The sequence below is a fragment of the Equus asinus genome, chromosome 12 (assembly GCF_041296235.1).
Source record: "Equus asinus isolate D_3611 breed Donkey chromosome 12, EquAss-T2T_v2, whole genome shotgun sequence".
In the NCBI taxonomy this organism is placed as follows: domain Eukaryota; kingdom Metazoa; phylum Chordata; class Mammalia; order Perissodactyla; family Equidae; genus Equus; species Equus asinus.
In genome coordinates, this window is record NC_091801.1 from 9,153,434 (window position 1) to 9,165,514 (window position 12,081).

A 12,081-nucleotide genomic window follows, 5' to 3' on the forward strand; every position below is an offset into this window, starting at 1 on the left:
CAGCCTTTTCTCCTTATTTTTTCTTGCTTTTTGACAGCAATCTATTTCCCGCTAATTCAGGGCTGGTTCTTATACTAGTCTTTATTTTTTATATTTGTCAACTCAGCTTTTATACCTTTCCCATATAAAACACTTCTCTTGGCTTCCTTTCTGGATTAACAAATACATTTAAACAGAAGAGGAACAAGGTGGTAGGTAGACCCATGTATATGCCGTCTGCCACAGACGTCTGTATCAGAGAGTATCCTACACTCTGAAGAGCTTTTAAGAAATATAAGCCCTTAATGCTAAGATCATTATTGTGTTAACAAGTACTTTTCTATAAACTCAAACTCCACAGCTGTAGGAAATATCTTTTTATTTATTTTTTGGTTTAAAAATTTCATTGCAGCCAAGACATCCATCTTTTATGATCATGCTTTTTGAATGCATGGTGGGGTTAAGTCTTACTACTTTGGTCCAATAAACAGAGATGAAAATTGAGCAGCTGAGTGAAGCCCTAAAACTCTGAGTTTTGTGTCACTTCACTCAGCCACCTGGTTGCCTGCAAAGAGATCTTGACCTGTGTCATAAGAGCATTGCTGTGGGGATGAAATAACAACTAGCTGCAAGTGATTTTGGAGGTGCCTCTGGGTGACTTTTGGGTGTTACTTCACCCCGGTCCCCCCGTGAGAAGGCAGAGAACGATATGATGCACTTGTGCTGTGGTGTTAGCTTTGACTACTGGCAGGTAACCGATGGACTTTATTTTGATTATAGTAAAAGTCCAAGATTAAAAACCAAATCCTCACTTAAAGATGAAATTATATTCTGTCCAAGTAACAGACAGTCTGACAATTCTGGACTTCTCTTATTTATTTATTTATTTATTTTTTAAGTAAAAAAAGTTAGAGAAAGCCAATAGATCTTCATTACTTTTCTTTTTAACTTTTAATTTCATCAAATGCTAGGGTAAAAGATTATCTTTTTGGTCTAAGGTTTTATTATATATTTTTTTCTTTAAAATGAGAAGAGCAAGTGCTTTGTTAAATCAATTAAAAAATCTGATGCCCATCTCAGGGCGGACTCTGTAAGCCGTTGTCAGCAGATCACATGTGAGTTAATGTATATGTAAAAGAATATGGACAGCTAATTAATAGAATGGTAAATATGAATCAAATAATGAAACTGCTTTAAAATGCATTTCTAAAGTCTAAATAGATTCATTTTACTTTTAATATTTGTTTCTTTATCTTCAATTGTAAGAGAAATTTGTTAATAGTGATATATCCATTTTGGTGGAATATATTTACCATTGTTATTTATTTTTTTGGTGAGGAAGATTGGCCTTGAGCTAACATCTGTTACCAATCTTCCTCTTTTTGCTTGAGGAATGTTGTCCCTGAGCTAACATCCATGCGAATCTTTCTCTAATTTATATGTGGGATGCCGCCACAGTATGGCTTGATGAGCAGTATATAGTTCTGTGCCCGGGATCCGAACCTGCAAACCCTGACCCAATGAAGTGGAGCATGCGAACTTAACCACTATGCCACTTAACCAGTCCCTACTATATTTATTCTTGAAATAAATTCCTACTGTTTCATGAACAAGTGTATTCCTTTTCATTCCCCACCATCACCCACAGCCCAGGTTCTCAGAAACTCACTCCTGGGCTCTGGTTTGCCTCTCACCAATCTCTCCCCTTACAGTCCCTCTTAGACAACATATCCATTCTGTCTTTATCGTCCAAGTGATGTGAACTCCCTAATTTTCTAGAGGATAAAGTTCAAAACTCATAGTCTTGCAGTGAAATCACTCTACATTCCTTTTATTTATTTATTATTTTTATACATAAAACCGTCTCTCCAGTCAAATCATTCTACTAATCAGTCCCCCTACTCATTAATTTCAACAACTGTCTATCATCCACTGTGTCTAAGATCTTGTCTCCCGTGCCTGCGGTGAGTCAAAGGAATGTGACGTCAGCTCCTCCTCCATCCTCCTCAGTTGTGCGCATGCTCATTCTCCAGCCATCCTTCCTTGTCTGCTCCTTTCCTTGCTTCGCTTGAAGACTTTCTTGGAAAGTTCTAGTCTGAATGATCAGTTTCTCTTGTACATATATAAAGATTATATCACTAGATCAGTAAATTTGCTCCATCAGTTTATCCAGAGGAAGAAGAGACTTTATAATTATTTGTCACTTGTATAGGTCCTTCCCAATGTCCTTCTAATTGTTTATTTGGAGGAAACATAAGAAAGCAAAAGAATGTGTTTTAAGTCAGACACAAGTTTGAACCCTGTTTGTGCCACTGTCTAGCTGTGTGTCCTTAGGCAATTTATTTAATCCTTCTTAGTGTTTTCCCCTCATTTTATAATGGGCATGATAATAACTACTCCATGGGGAGCTGTGAGCGCTAAATATTTAATCACGTTTCCTCTTGATGATGAAGAGGCACCGAAATTAGAACTTGTGACTTTATTCTTTGGATAATCATTTTTCCAAAGAAAAGATTAGAGAAGAATGATAATCCATTCCTGAAACAATCAAACACAAATTATCTTTCTGGATTATGCATATGCTTAGTATTTGCATATATGTGATTGCATTATGGCTGATTTTCTTGGTTGAGGTGATTGTCTCCTTTAAGAAGGCCTGGTTTTGATATTCAGCAATAAATAGAAGAAATAAATTTCCACTTACAAGTGCCACCAAACATATTTTTCATGAGGCCACAGATTTGTCCATTTTAATCATAAAATTGCGTAGTAACAAACTTCTTAGCAGAATATTAATGAGTTCAAGTAATATCTGAGGTTTTAATGGTTCCATCTGTTATAGACTGCTCAAGTTACTCAGGAAGAACTGATCCTACCTATCAGGACGGTGGAGTAGGGTTTTCCCCTTACATACCATAGTCCAGTCAATCAGCTTTTAGAAACTATAGGATCTGACATCTCGGTGTTCTCAGTATAGGAAACCGTTAAGAGCATCAAGGCGCCAACCATTCAACTAGAGACAGACGTCCTGGTGATTAGTTCTCCAAGCCACCTCGCTATTTCCTGAGCTTTAATAAGAAATGATATCTCAAGACTGGCAAACTGTGGTAGATACCAAGCATTTTTCTCTAGGGCCTGAAGCATCCCGGTGACCGAGGCCTGTGTTGGGAGCTTTGGGGCTTGTAAATGGTCCTCAAAAAGGCCGAAAATATTGAAGCCTATGAGATAGAAAGTATCAGCAAATTCATTATTTTTCTCATCTCGGTAGGGGAATCAACCTGAACAATTATGAAAAATAACAGAATAACATTTTTTGATCTGGATGAGATGACAATTTAGCAGTTGATTGAGTGTGATCATTATGGCTATGTACTATTATCATTTAAAAACAATAAAGACTCTTTTCTTATTGTGGCAAAATATACATAACATAAAATTTACTATCTTAATCATTTTTTTTTTCTGCTTTATCTCCCCAAACCCCCCCGTACACAGTTGTATATCTTAGTTGCAGGTCCTTCTAGTTGTGGGATGTGGGACGGTGCCTCAACGTGGCCTGACGAGCAGTGCCATGTCCGTGCCCAGGATCTGAACCCTGGGCTGCCGCAGCGGAGCATGCGAACTTAACCACTCAGCCACAGAGCCGGCCCCTTAACTATTTTTAAGTATACATTTCGGTGATGTCAAGTACATTCACATTGTTGTGCAATCATCACCCTTGCCCAGCTCTAGAGGTTTTTCATCATCCTATGCTGTACCCATCAAACAATAATTCCCCATTCCTCCCTTCTGATTCCAGCCCCCAGTAACCACTGGGCTACTTTCTGCCTCTATGACTTTGACTGCACTAGTTAGCCCATGGATTTGCTTTCTTTCCTTTACTTTTCACCTCCTAAAAATATAACTTCTTAACTTTGTTGTCTTTGGAAATGTGGACTTGATTACAAACAATTAGTTAAGAGTTGGCCCAGCTCCTTGTGCTGGTAAGTTGATCCGATTCCACCGTGAGCCGCCCAGGCCTGCCACTGCCTCGCTGAGCTGAGGGGGTGAACTGTGCCTCCTGAGTGTGGCTCCTCAGGCTTACTTTAAGAGACTGTTAAGTGACCCTGCTGAGGCAACCTTTGGATCACAGATGCCCAAGCAAAAACATTTACCATTACAATGTAATGGAAAGCAGATTTTAACATTCAGGGAAAATGTGATTTCAGAAATATTAAAGATCTTTATGTGGAAAAGGCATGTTTTTAACCGAGTCCCTGCAGGAAACAAATTTCCCCTTGGGTGTTATGTAACATAAGCATGGTTCAGACTTTGAGATAGGGTTCAGGCAGTTTAATGGGGGACAAGCAAAAAACTCAAGATAGCCAGACTTGAGCTTGAAAGAAGTACAGATGGGAAAAATATAAAATGATCAAAATTTATACAACATTGCTCTGATCAGGAAATAAGTTGCTCAAAAGAAATGGTTTGCAAAGTATTTATAACTCAATAATTTAAAATATTCTTTCCTCCAAAAGTTGCCTTTTAATGCTTCATTGCATGACAGATGCAAGGTAGAATAATACTGTACTCAATAAATTCCTACAGTTGACTTATTCTTTCATAATTATTTGCATGTATAGAGATAGTGTACAGCCCTGCTGAGAATACCAGGTTTTAATTCACTTAAGTGACTTTATCAACATATAAATTGGAAAAATATGTATTCATTTGTCCTCAGATCATCTCTTGGTGTTATCACTAGCAATAATAATCATAATATTGTATACACTACTCATAATTAAATAATTTTTTCTTTTCATTTCTAAAATGCTGAAGGTTTCAGTACTCATTTCTAAACATACAGATGTCAAAGCTAAGGTATTGCAAAGGCATTAAAATGGAATTTTTATGTATTGATCTAGCAGGAAGCTGTTTCCACTGATGTCAGTGAGAGAAAATTACTGGTTTATTCTCTGAGACCATTCCCAGAGAAAGAAACTGGCATTTATGTTATAAACAGCCAAACAGCATCCTTTAAATATAAAACTTAACAGTCAAACACCAGTATTTAGATCTGATATGAATTCTCTGATGAGCATTATGGTATAATGAGTAAAATGCCAGGAAAACAAAGACTTATAGGAAGAGAATTCCCCAAGGGAAGCCAAGCTCCAAACCCTTCAATCAAAGCATTGGACACATTTCTATTCCTCCATTTATCCGGTAGCATTGACACTGACTCATATTCTGCGTGAGAAAGAACGTAAAATTTGAGTAAGTGCAGGACACGTAATAGACCTTTGTTATGACTCTGGCTTTGCGTGTAAACAATGTCTTCACAGTGGAGAAATCAATTTGGAGGCAAGGAGAATTTGCAGAAACATCTTTGTCAGACATTTGCCTATGCCCATTTCCCATAATTCCCCATACATCCTGGACCATCTCAGAATTTACAAAAAGTTAACGCCTGGAATACCTATTTTGTATATCACATCTAAAGTAAAAACGGTTTGCTACTTTTTAATCTTTATACTTACCTTTTTCTCTCTCTCTTTGAATTTTATTTTGACTACAACAATCCTTGCTAAAAATGTCATCAATGACGTTTTCATGAAACATTGAGGAAAACCTAGGTCCCTCTCACAGAGGCTAATGTTCCAGTTCCTGCTGGTGAGAAATTTGAGTCCTGTTGGCAAGAACCAAGCAGGGTTTGCAGCCGTCTGCGCCTATCTTTCCAGCTATACTGACTTTCTCATTGTTCCAAACACAGCAATCTATTTTCTATTTTCCACTACACGCTTTTTTATATGCCATTCTGCCCTCTGAAATAGCCTTTCTCTTCTTCTCTTCAATGACAATCCTAGCAATCTTTTATATCCGACCTCCTCCATAAAGCTTTCTTTAATCATTTCAGACAAGTTTAATAGAACGTAATAGACACATTACTACCTTTGCTTTTGTTACTGGATTGTGTGTTTGCATGTACAGATACACAAAATCATTATTTCTTCTCTAAATATAAACTGCTTGAGACCCAAGGATGTGTCTTCTCTCATCTTCTGTCGTACCTTTAATACTAACTTTTATCATAGGACAATAAGGAATCTTGTCTCTTGTCTCTAAAATCCACCCTCTTTTTGAATTATAAGGAGTCTATCTAAGATGATAAGTAACCTGTTCATACTGATTAAAACCCTTGTCAGCAATGGTAGGACCCTGTTCATACTGATTAAAACCCTTGTCAGCAATGATAGGAACTGTGTGTCTTACAGGACACACTATTGCTTTTTTTTTTTTTTTTTTTTTTTTTGCATAGGTCCACCATCTCCTTGTCCTGTCATTCTCTTCCCATTCATCTATTAATTCTTAATTATCTTTTAAGATTCAAATCAAACATCACTTCCTCACGAAAGCCCTTGGCCCCTAAACCCACACCCCTCCCTGTATGTAACATCTGTCCTCTGTTAGTGGCTAACGTACCATTCTGTCCGAGGAGGTTTCATATTACATGGTATTCAAAAGTGCTGTCAATGTCTCTTTTTTCCCTGGTGGACTGTAAACTCTCCAAAGAAAGCGGCTGTGTTTTATCTGTCCCTGAATTGCATGTGGTACAGACTGTCACGTGGTAAACAGGTAACAAATCTGACCAGAGGTGAGGGTAGAAGGTTTAAATGCCTGTTTCTCAACTAAAGTGTGGTTTACTGCCCAGGGCTGAACTTTAGCAACATCTTTACGTAGGTCAATAACTACGACACAAAAAATAAGTGAATGTGTTTTTAAAGCACTGTCAAGTGGGGGTAATATTTATTGTGCAAGAGGCTTTAGCAATGGGCATTGGTTTTAAGTTTATTTCATTGTAAATATGCAAATGGTTAGGACAATTAGTGATGAACCAGTCATCTGTTTTTGGCTTAGTCAGGCTGTTTTTTTGCCACAAGTGGTCGCAGACTTAGGCAAACCCAGACAGCATTTAGCTGTTGGCTTTCTGCGTCCATGAGCAAGGAGAGGAATGCTGGCACCTTCTTCAGCTACCTGCGTATGGAAGAGTTCAGGCTCCAGTTCTCTGCCACATGACAACTCTGAGCTGTCAGGATGCTTCTGGGAGACCCACATGAGGGTGGATGAGCCCCTGAAAGGGAGATCACAGTGGGGTGAAGTCACTGGGCGGAGGATCATGGGGCAGGGAGCAATGAAGTGGGGGTTGGTGAAAGATGAGTGTACACACAGAGATTGTTTTTCGTCTCAAAATGCGCCATTGTATCCTACATTCTCCTTGAAACATTTCAGGAGTTACATTTCCATATATTAGATTTTTACATCTTTTCACCTTGTGCTCTCCATCCCTATTGAATCACATGTAAATCTACCAACTGTTGCTCCTTTGTACTTCTACCACTTTATATATTAAACTAAAAATTGGAAGTAGAGGTTTTCCATAGCGTGTTTTCCTCTTTGCTTAACATCTTTTAAATCTATCCTGTACAGGTAGAAAGAACTCAAGTATTTGGAACAGTAAGAATGAGAGTAAACCTGCACTGGTGGAAGTCTATTCTAGAAGACTCATGGACACATTTTATTTCAGTGATTACAGTAGTCAAAATTATCCACAGCATTGTAAAGGCTCTTCTTTAGTATCACTTTCATATTAGTTCTATTATTGTTTAAAGACAATTGCATTTCTCTTTTTAATTTAAGTAAACAGTTTGCTTAAATTATTTTGTTTTACTTCAGTTGTCGATTTTTACTCTGAAACGAGTTTACCAAAAATATAGATTTTCTTTCTCCTAACAAATAATATGTATGAATATAGCCCCCCAGCTTGTAAAAATGTAAAATCATTATTATCCCTAACAATGTAAAATTCTAATAAAATAGATATGACTTTTGTTTGTTTGTTTTGGTGAGGGAGATTGGCCCTGAACTAACATCTGTTGCCAATCTTCCTCCTTTTTGCTTGAGGAAGATTGGCTCTGAGCCAACATCTGTGCCAATCTTTCTCTATTTTGTATGTAGGATGCCACCACAGCCTGGCTTGAGGGGTGAGTAGGTCTGTGCTCGGGATCCGAACTAGCGAACCCTGGGCCGCCGAAGCAGAGTGTGCAAACTTAACGGCTACACCACTGGGCTGGCCCCTAGATATAACTAATTTTGAAAGAAAACTGATCATAAGAAAAGTTTTTGGGGCCAGAGAATCTGCGTTGGTCTCGGACACATTTAACATCCATCCATGGGAGGAGGGTCATCTTTTTCTGTTTCACACACAGCTCTGTTAAGTGGATATGGGATGTTTTCTTACATTTCTTGTCTATAATTTAAAGAAAAAAAGACACACAAAAAGAGAATGGAGGAATTGAATATTTTAACTCTTCTTTATTTCCATCACGGATTTTGGAGGGTATGGTATGATGGCTTTTGTATTTTCTCTACTTCTTTTTCCGTAGTTTTTTGAGATATGATTGACATATAAAATTCTAGAAGTTTAAAGTGTACATCATAATGACTTGATGTATGTATAAATTTTGAAATGATTACTATAATAAGTTTAATTAACATTTGTCAATTCACAGAGCTATGGGATTTTTTGTTGTGATGAGAACTTTTAAGATCTCATTCCTCAGCAATTTTCAAATATACAAACAATATTGTTAACTAAAGTCACCAGGCTGTACGTTCCATCCCCAGAGCCTTTTTATCTTATAACTAGAAATTGGCACCCTTTGACCACCTTCATCTTACCTATGGCAACAACTAGTAATCTCTCTTTTATGACTTTGGTCTTTTAGATTCCACAAATAAGTGAGATCATAACAGCATTTGTCTTTCTCTTATTTCACTTAGCGTAACGCCCTGTCTACTTTCTTGATGACTTTGTTAATTGCCCTAATTTAACAACAACAAAACAATGTTAATTGAAGATTAGAGTGAACATTGAGACTAAATTTAAAAATTGTCTCCCACTTTGGCTAAAGGTTTCACAGAGTCATTTAACTAATCAATCTACCGTCTACACACATTCTAAGGGCAAATTTGACTCCCGGTTGATTTTCAGTTTAACTCACTGAATTTGCTGGCTACTGTGGCCTCAAAGTCGTTGATGAAAATAATCTGTAAAAATTAAAAAATGATTTGTCAATTTTTCTCTTTCCTTGACCAGTATGTTCAGTCCACCAGGATTCAGACAGCAATATTGGTTTATATTTTAGCCATGGTGGTTAAAGTATTTGCATACCTTCCGTTAATGTTGAAATTAGCACCTTACTGCAGGATTAGCCTCGTCTTCAATAACGCTGGGATTAAACGTGGTCCCGTAGGAATGACTGGTCTTTTACTCTGTTCACGAGTGAACGTATGACCAATAAATGCAAAGGAAGAAACTAAATTGTTATTGTTACTAAAATAATTTACTGTGTGGGTGTATGCGTACTTTATGTCTTACTCCTGGGGTTCCGTCTGCTTGCCTTTCTTTTCTTTTATGCAGTATATGTCAATATTGACAGTCAACTCTGTTCTTCAATGATGTGACAGAAATAACAGTTTAAACTTATGTCGCTGATTGCAACAGAGGATTGGGTCTATAAAAAACGATTTTGAATTGGGGAATACACCTTACGTGAAGTGAGTCAGAAAAGATCTGGAATTTTCCCCAAAGACTTAAAGAGGCTGAAAATGTTGCCTGGTTATATGGGAAAAGAACTCTAAGAAGATAAACTTCCAGTGAAACCAAAATGAAAATAGCTATGGGATAATATTTCAGCCTAATCAATCTGGAAATATTTTAAGGGTTTCAGTTTCAAATTAGGTTTTCAAGGGGCCAGCCTGGTAGTGTAGTGGTTAAGTTCGTGTGCTCTGCTTAGGCGTCCAGGGATTTGCAGGTTTGGATCCCCGTTGTGGACCTACAACTGCTCATCAAGCCATGCTGTGGTGGCATGCCACATACAAAACAGAGGAAGATTGGCACACATGTTGCCGCAGCAACACTCTCCCTCAAGCAAAAAGAGGAAGATTGGTAATAGATGTTAACTCAGGGCCAATCTTCCTCACCAAAAACATTTTTAAAAATTTAGATTTTTAACGTATAAATTTGCTTATTAACATTTTCTTCCTTTAATAATATAGAATTCTATCTCATCCTTACTATTTTTCCTCAAAAAGTACAAAACATTTCCTTCCTTTAATAATATAGAATTCTTCCTCATTCCTACTATTTTTCCCAAAAAAGTATAACAGATTTTAAAAAGATGGTATATTTTCTTGAATTCATAACATATGAATTAAAATGCCTTAAAGCTCACCATGCCTGATTTTAAAGCATTATTAATAAATACAAATATTTAAGTATTTATTCTCTTACTTGTATTGCCTTTTGAAACTGGTATAAATGAAATGTAAAAATAGAGTCAAGTTTAACTTTTTCTGTATAATAAGCTTCAAGTTTATCAATAAAAATGTACAAAGTTCTGCATATTCTCCTATAAAAAAATCACTTCATCTAAACAATGAAACAAAGTTAGGTGAAGCATTTATTCGCACTTGAAATATTCTGGTGTTGTAAATATTTAAGACAGACAATAAAACTAGTGAATATTTGAGGCTGAAATAATGTTTAAAATATCCTACCGTAAAATAGCCTTTGGCCACTAACTCCTGTTGTGACGGCTCTCATTTTTCTTTTAAAATATGTATGAATGAGTCACAAAAACTAAAAATTTGTCTTGAAGGCAAATTGATGATATTGTAGTACATTAGATTTTCAAAGGCTTGACCCCCCCCCCCTTAAAGTATTGGCAAAATCAAAAAGGAATTTTTCCCAGTGACAAGGTTAAGGTATTGGAGTTAAAACAAAACAAAAGAACAAGAGAAAAGCCTGCCTCCCCTCGCTGGGCCGTCAGAACCAAGGAGACGTCTGTGCAAGGCACTCAGCCCGCCCTCTCCACAGAGACCAGGGTCGGAGATGATGAGTCCGTGCTGCACTGTGTCATAACATCGTGGTGCTTTGTTAACGGAAAGACACCAATAGTCACAAAAAACTGCCACCTCCTTTAATGGCAGGATTTTCAGAGATGATTGGAGGTTTCTCCTAGATATGGGCACCTTCCTATGACATTCTCCAGGTAATGTTATGTCCTTCTGTGAGGCATCAGGAGCAACTGGACATTTTCTTGTGGAATCTTTGGGATAACTGGGAAGGGATCTTTCTGGAATCCTGCTGCATGGCTCGTGAGTGTTCCACCTGCTGTTCCTGGATCCAGCTCTTTTATTCTTTTTCACACACAAGGCTTGAAAAGAAAATGGCAACAGACAATTTTTGACAAAGTCCACTTATTATTTCAATAGAAAGTGTGTGGAGTGTTATGGGCTTGAGAAAAATTAGAAGAGAGTTTTTACGTAAATTATCAAAAGCTCCATCAGGATCTAATCCAACACAGAGTTCAAGTACGACACGAGTTTATAAGTTTTCAAAGAGGTGGGGGAGGGGAGGGAGGATGAGTTGACCAGTCATAAAAGATAACCTGCTCTCTGCTCAGCAGAAAGCATCTTGCATAGAGCTCTCTCATGTGTATCCCATCTAAACACAAAGATTCGGAGTCAGTATTTTATTCATTGTTTGTCATCACACTGTTTTTTAAATTAGAAAAAGCAATTATATATTCATTTAAAGCAATTTTCCCAAAAAGTGTTACATGACTTCTTTAAGTAAAGAACTCCTTTAAGAAACTAAAGAATAGTAAGAGATCTTTATATATGGAAACCCAAGAGATGTTGCCAAATGCTACTTCTTGGGAAATATACAGCTTGAATGAATTTCTTATTTGATAATGCATATCAGTATGGACTCATGGATATGTACTTTACTCTAAGGGATAACAATCCAATATTGTCATTTTAGTTTTGTTCCAATATTGGTCATTAAGAACTCCTAAGTTAAACAAACAAACAAACAAAAACGAAAACTCCTAAGTTTAAATGCATATTTTGAAAACAAAAATAATTAGTTCACTAAGTAATCCATTCAAGTAGCTAGAAAAAGAACAAGACAAACACGAAAAGTGTTTAAAGGAATTCATAATAAAAATAATAATTAACAAAATATAAAAACTAAATAAATTAAACTAAATCCAG